Here is a 9217-nt window from a genome sequence, read left to right as displayed (position 1 = left end):
CAGGATATATTGTACAACACAGGGAATATAGTCAATATTTTATAATAACTTTAAATGGAGTATAATCTGTTAAATTTTTGAATCACTATGTTGTACACTTGAAACTAAAATATTGTAAATCAACTAAATATTTCAATTAAAAGCAAAAGAAAACAAAATTCAGTCATCCCTAATGAATCTTTCTGTACTTTTCGTACTGATATGTAGCTTCTCTTCTGGCCCTACTTAGAGATTCTACATACACCAGCACTGAGACCCAGAGATCTGGTGACTTTCTTAGGTCACCCTGCAGTTAATAGTATGGAACTGGATGCCTACTCACTTGACCTTCGACCTTCAGATCAGAGCTCTTTTCACCACAGAGCTTTGCCTCATTTAATAATTGATTTATATATTTAGCTCATTCATTTGTTCAACAAAAAATGCCTGAGTAACTGCTCCATACATGACACTGTGCAGGTACCTACACATTTGGAGAGTTTATACTACTTTAAATAGAATCTAAAATTGGGTAAACTGCCACCAGGTGGCGTAAACCCTCAGACTGGCAAGGATATTTGTAAGTAATTTGTAGGTAACCATTCAGTTTTTCCTCTTAGACATTTTTTCAAATTCAGATGGTGAGAACTGGTCTGAATGTGTAATCCAGGTTTATCATGTAATGTGAAGGTGCAGCCAATCTTCCAGCCTTCCAGGCAGAAATCTTTGTGTTATTTTTGTTTCATTTCATGTTTTACTTATTGAGTCACTGCTTGTTCAAACTGGCTTCTTCCCTTACCTATAGCCCCTTCATAAAAATCTCCAATTTAGAAGTATCAGGGTAAAAACACCCTGGTCTGGTCTCAGCCTCCTGCAATTTCACTGCTGCTTCTGAGCCTTTGCTCCTAATGTTCTCTTTCCCTGAAATTCCTCTTTTAAACTCTTTCATCACTGACTCACCCATGTTCAGCAAACATCTGAGTAGTCATTATGGTGATTGGTAATATATGAAGTCCCAAACTACATACTCTCTCCACATATTGCTGTGTTCCCCCCCTACCCTTCTGAGGTTAGAGGATATCTAGTTGGTAAAATGGGTGTATGAACAAATATATTGAAAGCATTTTCCAGGCACAGTGGTGACAAAAGTATCAGCCTCGAAGAGATGGTCAAGAAAGAAATTGGCCCCTGGGGTAGGACTGAAGTTAACTCAAACAGTGTAAATGGATACAGAGTTAAAGATGGTTTTACATAGTGAGATGAAATGGCATGGTATTTCAAAGTCTGACAATTTTAGCATAGGTAGAAGGTACAATGTATGTAACCAAATGCTCAAAGTTGGTATGAGAAAGAAAGGCAGGGATCAGATTATGAGGCCCTTTGAATGACACGCAAAAAAGTTAGGACTTTATGCTTTAGACATTGAGTCATTATAATATTTAGAAAGGGGGATGACACAAACATTTGCATTTTAGAAAGATCATCTGCAGCTGTATGTGGCAGGGATTGGAGAGAGGTGAGACCAGATACAAGGTAACCAGTTAGGAAATGACCATAGAGCCTGGGTGGAGAAACTAAGGCCTGAACCAAGGAAGCAGCTGTCTGAAGGAGCCGCAGGGATGAATCGGAGACATTCAACAGAATTTGATGAGGAATCAAATATGAGAGTAAGAAGAGTGCTGGGTAACCACCGGTATCCTGATTTAGGTCACTGGGTGAGTGATGATGTCATTAAGCAGGATAGAGGATACAGGAGGCTGAGCAGTTTTTAGGTGGTGGTGGTAATGAATGTCTTGAGTCTACTTTGGGGCATATTATCTGATTATTTGCACTAGTCAACTTCATACATTATTAACACACAGGTTAGAACGAAAAGTCTCCGTAAAGAAAAATCTTCTACCATTCCTCAATCTAATCAATATGCAGTCAAAAATATTTTAGGAGTTAAGTGAATGGGTCTTGTGGAACACATATTCCAAACTTTCCAAGACAGTTTCACTTCCTACAGTATTATTCTTTTTAATAAACACAAGCCATTAAATATATAAATTTAAGATGATTTAATTTTTTATCTCTTGTAAGACTTTTCTCATAAGTAAGTTCATAAATTATTAAAAGGTTTAAGGTATGAGTCCTGCTAGTTAGGAATCTGCAGACTAATCCAGACGAAGAACTCAACACCCAGTGAAGAACCGCTTAGTGGTAAACTGTGTTGGTGTAAGGGTTCGTGGTGCATCCAGAAAGTGGCTGTCATTTTGGACAGAGAGGGCTGTGCTGAGAAGAGGCTGGAACTGCAGCAAAGCTCTGAAGAATGAACAGTATCTGAAAGTCAGACATTGAGTGAGGAGAGCAGCCTTAGGAAAGGAATCAAATTGGAAATAACCTCAACGTGTCCAAGAGAGATGGAGGACCATGGCCTATCTTGATTAGTCTTTCGACTCAGCCACAGAGAGAGGCTGCTAGGTGGTGTGACTCCTATTTCTGCCTTCCTATATCCAGCTCCTCTTCACTTTGTGATCATTTTTTAAGGTATAATGAAAATTTCTAATTGTGTGGTTTCCAAGGTTTTTTTTTTCATTCCCTTCCTGACTTTTTCCCATTTCCATCTCATTCTGAATTTTAGCTTTTCTTTTTTTAAATTTTTATTTATTATTATTTTTTTTTAATTTTTATTTTTTTGTGATACGCGGGCCTCTCACCACCGCGGCCTCTCACGCTGCAGAGCACAGGCTCCGGATGCAGCGGCCATGGCTCACGGGCCCAGCCGCTCCGTGGCGTGTGGGATCTTCCCGGACCGGGGCACGAACTCGTGTCCCCTGCATCAGCAGGCGGACCCCCCAACCACTGTGCCACCAGGGAAGCCCCTATTATTTTTTAACATCTTTACTGGAGTATAATTGCTTTACAATGGTGTGTTAGTTTCTGCTTTATAACAAAGTGAATCAGCTATACGTATACATATATCCCCATGTCTCCTCCCTCTTGCGTCTCCCTCCCACCTTTGCCATACTACCCCTCTAGGTGGTCACAAAGCACGGAGCTGATCTCCCTGTGCTATGCGGCTGTTTCCCACTAACTATTTTACATTTGGCAGTGTATATATGTCCATGCCACTCTCTCACTTCGTCCCAGCTTTTCTGACCTTAGTCCTAAAAGCTTTTGCTAAGTTTTAGGATTCCCTAGTCACCTTACTTTCTATTTTGGGTAAGATTCCCATTTTCCTGTGAGGTATACATGCAGTCTTTTGAGGCAATGTTATTGGAATTCCCATTAGAGGTAACTGTACAATAGTGAGATATTCTTCTAGCATATTTTCAAGAACTGTGGATAGATAAACGCATGCTACTGAAAAACCCATAATGTAAGGTGGATATATAATCGTGCCTCCTGCATAGTAGCCATCTGATAAATCTTTATAAATGAATGAATTTTACGTAATAACCTATTAAAAAAAGAATACATCTTTTCTATTACACATTTTTCACAAGGACTTTTTACCACCAGAGCAAGAAGTACAGTAGAGGCTCCAGGGATAAGTGGCGAGGTCACGTTTCTTCTGAGATAATTCCTTTGGCTTCTCCTTTAAGTCAAGTCAAGCTCTGACTCCTGATGCTCTGAGGTGAGGTGAGGGTCAGGGACCTTGTGTGTCAACCCCCTTCTCTCCAGGGGGCCCTAGCTCAGGGATCTGTGAGAAGTGTATCAAAACATTAGTCCAAGTGTCTGACTCCACTTCAGCTATTTGTGTTTGAAATTTTGTATTTGAAAACAGTTTGCTCTTTAAAGTTGGTGAACATTCCTTTTATAATTTGTTTACACTGTTTGTTGGACAAGCTACTAATATTACTGATAGAGCAAAATTAAAATTAAACTAGCCTCACTCTGATGGTTGATTATAAATCCCAAATTAGCAAAGTCCAATTAATGAGGTTTTATTATCTACGTATATATGTGTATGTATACAGGGTTACATGTATGTGAATTAAGAATAATAGCAATTTAGAAATAGAGGGACACAGAGAAATGAATTCTATTTAAATCCTACATTTTTGCAGATGAAGAGATTTGCAACTGGTAAATTGTTCTTCTTTTACCCAAGAGACTAGTTCTATATTTAAACACAATCCAGAAATAGCCTCCTTTACAGACGTAACTTGCTATGACTCCACGGCTCCTCTGAGCACATACATATTATGTAATGCTCTTACTTCTATTAGCTGTGTCTTATCATCTCCCATAAGTCTCTAGCCACTTTGCAGATAGAGATTTTATTTGTCTTTGCACAATCCCCACAATACCTGTCCCAGCCCATCCCCATGCCTGATACTGGATTGAGCATCAATCAAACCAGTAGGCAGCCATGATCCTGCACTGAAATCAAGGAAACAACCATTAAGGTGATAGATCTCTTGTGAGCTTTGCAAATTTTCTTCTGCTCCAGGACATCTGACAGTTTCCCCAGATAACCTTGTTTGCTATTTGGAGTCCTGTGGTCTCTACTCTTCTCCTGATAGTAGGAAGCTGTGCCCTTATGCTAAGGCTCTCCCATCCCGTTGTTTCCCTACTCTAATACCAACAACTGCAGTGGGCTGCACTGGGTTTGCCATTCTCTGGTTTGGATGCAATTTAGAATCGCCGCCACTCCCCAGTCCCCCTTTTGTGGTGCCCCTCTGCTCGACCTCCTTCATCCCGGCATGCTGGGTGGTAAGTAATGCAGGCAGCATGTGTAATCCCACCCTGAGATCTAAAGCAGTTGCTTGCCTGGTACTGTTACATAAAATAAATGGATATTGAATAATTCAAAAGAGTGAATTTGGACATTAATTATTCACTCAACAAATATTTATTGAGTACCTAATATATATCATGCCAGACTTTTTCCTGGGTGCTGGAGATGCAGCAGGTAACAAGATCAAATTTCTGCCCTCATGAAGGGCATTCTAGTCAAGAGGGATACAATAAACAAATAAATTAATAGATATATAATATAAAGTCACTGCTAAAGAGTAAGTGCTGTGAAAAAACAAGAAGCAGGGAAAGGGAATAGGAAATGACATCACTAATCAACATCACTAATCATCAGGGAAATACAAATCAAAACCTCAATGAGCTATCACCTCACACTGTCAAAATGGCTATTAACAAAAAGACAAGAAATAACAGGTGTTGGCGAGGATGTGGAAAAAAGGGAACCCCTGCGTATTGTTGGTGAGATTGTAAATTGGTGCAGGCACTATGGAAAACAGTGTGGAGGTTTCTCAAAAAATTAAAAATAAAAAAAAAAGAGGCATTGCCGCTGAACGGGAAGTCATTATTATTGTGACAAATGTTTCTGAGAGGTCATAGTTCATTTATTGAGTGTCTTTCATTTGCTGGGTATTTGTTGGGCATTTAAGATTTAGAGATGGATAAGACACAGTCCCTGCCCTCAAGAAGCTCCAGGACAGAACTGTGAACAAATCAAAATGTCATGGAACGAATGCAACAAAAGCATTTACAACTCTCCAAGCTTGCTTTATTGTTCCCACTTCATACATTAGAAACCAAGACTCAGAATTAAATGATTTGTTCAGTATTATACCACAGACAAAACTGAAATCCAACATGGGGATAGAGAGTTGAAACCTAAACCCTTCCTCTCATTCTATACAACCTTTCTCAGAAAGTGAATGCAGAGGTGATCCAGTCCAATACCTCACTGGAGGCTGGAATCCTTGTAACCTTAAGTAGCAAAAACCCAGCATCTTGGTGAATTGGGCCCCACGATAATGGATGTAAAATGGATTACATATGCTTTGTCCTGCTTTATAATTCTACTCTTTTTACCCATTGACTTAGATTGCCCATCAAAATAACATTTATAATATTAAATAGTAAGTTAGATTTGCATACCTATCCTGGGCTAGTAGAAATCTGAGATGTCCACTGGATGATACTTTGGTCAGTTTTTAAAATATCTGAGTCACAGGCCATAGCCTTTTAGTGGATTGAATTTTTGTTAATATAAACTATTTTGATGATAAAGGCAAAACCGAATGGATCATTAGGTCGTCCATTCCTGAGAAGTTAAAAGGATTGTGGACAGTAATATGGTATCCCGAGGGCTGGAGTGTATGTATAATTACAACTTTCAGCTCTGTTAGCCACTATGAAGCTATTATTATAATCTTCTATATCAGTATTTATTAAGTGTGTCATAACAGTTCCAATATGAAATGGCTCTTCATATTTGTTCAGAAAAAATATCTGTGAGCTAATTTTTGCAGAACATTTACCATAACTCTGTTAAGACAAATTATAGGTACCCTACTATTGTTCCCATGTTAAGAAAGAGAAACTAAACTAGAGCAGGAAATAAATATGCGCTTCACTTGGGTACAGTAATAAGTCATTCGAAGAGTCCAAGATAGGACAGGATTCTAGTGGCTACTAGTGTGGATTAATAGAGTTTTAGATTTTGAAACAAAACTTTTGGGGAATGTCAAGGGCACGAAAACAAACCCACCCACTAAGGCTTAATTTTCTGTAGCCTATCAGAGAGAAATTTAATGAGCAAATTTAATGCTCAGGCAAGAACTGGGATAATTATGAAAACTAGAAAGGATTAGAAAGCTTGGTGAATCGGAACAATGTTTCTGTGCCATCATTTTACACTGGAGGATGTTTGCGTTTTGTTCATTTCTTATAGTGAGTTTCATATTGGCTACTTGAGGTCTGGTATTTGGTTTACTTCAGTTCCAGTTAGCATAATACTGAACGCCAATGTTTTGTTACTTCAGTTTTCCCTCCTTTCCCAATTCCCAAGCTTGTCAGCACTAAAGGAAGACCTTCCATGGAAGCTCAGTATTGAAAGCCTGTCCCAGTATTGAGTTTCTTACACCAACAGAGACCCTGCAGCAAAGCTGCAGATGTTGCTTTCCCACCTTGATTGGAGCTGAGCATTGGAGCTGAGTTGGGCCTATTCTTCAGGTAGCCTTCACTGCTGAATCTGCTAGAAAACACTTTCAATAGACCTCTGATGGAATCTGGAAAATAATGACAAGAAAAACAAGTCACTCAACTGCAGGTCTAGATACTCAGAAAATGTTTTATTTACAGTGGGCAAATATCCTTAGAGAGTTTTAGGAGCTATTCCCACATGTGTGTTTGATATAGAAACAGGATCTCAGTTATTTCTATCTCTGGAGGGGATATTTGTTTACACAACAGAAGGGTGAGGTTTTAGAATGTTTTGTCTATGAACCTATGTGAGCAGGCCCCTAGTATAAGGAATTAGGTCTATTAGGATCTATCCATTATTACTATCTAGCTATGAGGGTCTATTAGGAATTGATACATTTTCTTTTTATTATTTTTCTTTTTTTGTCTTATTTTTAAAAAGGCAAGTGGATGGGAAAATGTATTGGCCCTCTTCCTTTGGACCAGAAGGTAAACATTCTCTCATTATGGAATAAATTATTTGGAAGAGGGTAAATTGAAGAGTTAGAACAATTTGAGATGGGAACACCCAGCCTATTTCTCTGCCAATAATGGACATTACCTCATGACTATGTTTGAAATTTTCCTCAGCCTGCTTGTAAGGGCTGGAATTGATCAATTCAAGCATTTCCATGACACCAACTTGATTTTTCTCCATCTGAATTTCACACAGTTTTCTTCTAGCTAGAAGGTAATTTGTTTGGCTCATTATAAAAAATGTTGAAATGGCAAAAGTTTCCAAGATTATGTCTATTTTTTTCTTTCTTTTGGTAAAACCAAACTGCTTCAATAGTCAATTGCCTAGTTAAATGATTAAATTCTTAACTATTCCCATGGCTTGCAGGATTATGGTTGTAAAAACATTAAGTCCTACAGAAAACTTATGTAACTTGTACTAACATCTTTTGGAAATGAGATCCTTTCTTCTTTAAAAATTCTGCCATTTTTCTCTTCCATAGAGATTGAATTACTTGTTTACCCTTTTTGTTTAAAGGCAGACTATTCGATTTCTCTCAATTTTTACATCCTTTATTATAAGTATGACTCAGCTGAACATTCTTGTGACCAGTTTTTAAAAAATATCTTTCTTCCCTTTATTTTGGGGAATTAAGTAGGTGTGCTAGTGCTTTTCTTTCCCGTGAAGGAGCCTTATTGTTCTTGTGGTGAAGGCTTCTAATTCACTTGGACATCTTTAGACATAATTTGATTATTTTATAGTGGTTGGACTTTTCTTTCCTTTGGACCAACACCTATTCTGTACCTTTCCCTTTTTGTACTTTTTTCTACTCATTATTCAGATGGTCTTTCTCTTCTAGTATCATATTATTTTAATGATTGTAGCTTTGTAATATATATTTTTAAACAACTTTATTGGAGTATAATTGCTTTACAATGTTGTGTTAGTTTCTGCTGTATAACAAAGTGAGTCAGCTGCATGTACACATATATCCCTATAGGCCCTCCCTCTTGTGCCTCCCTCCAAACATCCCTATCCCACCTCTCTAGGTGGTCACAAAGCACTGAGGTGATCTCCCTGTGCTATGCAGCTGCTTCCCACTAGCTATCTACTTTACATTTGGTAGTGTATATATGTCAATGCTACTCTCACACTTCATCCCAGCTTACCCTTCCCCCTCTCCGTGTCCTCAAGTCCATTCTCTACGTCTGCATCTTTATTCCTGTCCTGCCCCTAGGTTCATCAGAATCTTTTCTTTTCTTTTTTTTAGATTCCATATATATGTGTTAGCATGCGGTATTTGTTTTTCCCTTTCTGACTTACTTCACTCTGTATGACAGACTCTATGTCCATCCACCTCACTACAAATAGTTCAGTTTCATTTCTTTATATGGCTGAGTAATATTCCACTGTATACACGTGCCACATCTTCTTTATCCATTCATCTGTCGATGGACACTTAGGTTGCTTCCATGTCCTGGCTATTGTAAATACTGCTGCAGTGAACATTGTGGTACATGTTTCTTTTTGAATTATGGTTTTCTCAGGGTATATGCCCAGTAGTGGGATTGCTGGGTCGTATGGTAGTTCTATTTATAGTTTTTTAAGGAACCTCCGTAATGTTCTCCATAGTGGCTGTATAAATTTACATTCCCACCAACAGTTCCCTTTTCTCCACACCGTCTCCAGCATTGATTGTTGATTTTTTGATGACGGCCATTCTGACTGGTGTGAGGTGATACCTCATTGTAGTTTTTTTTTTTTTTTTTTTTTTTTTGCGGTACGCGGGCCTCTCACTGTTGTGGC

This window comes from Physeter macrocephalus, chromosome 13 (genome assembly GCF_002837175.3).
Source record: "Physeter macrocephalus isolate SW-GA chromosome 13, ASM283717v5, whole genome shotgun sequence".
Lineage (NCBI taxonomy): Eukaryota > Metazoa > Chordata > Mammalia > Artiodactyla > Physeteridae > Physeter > Physeter macrocephalus.
Note: the sequence above shows the minus strand (reverse complement) of the source record.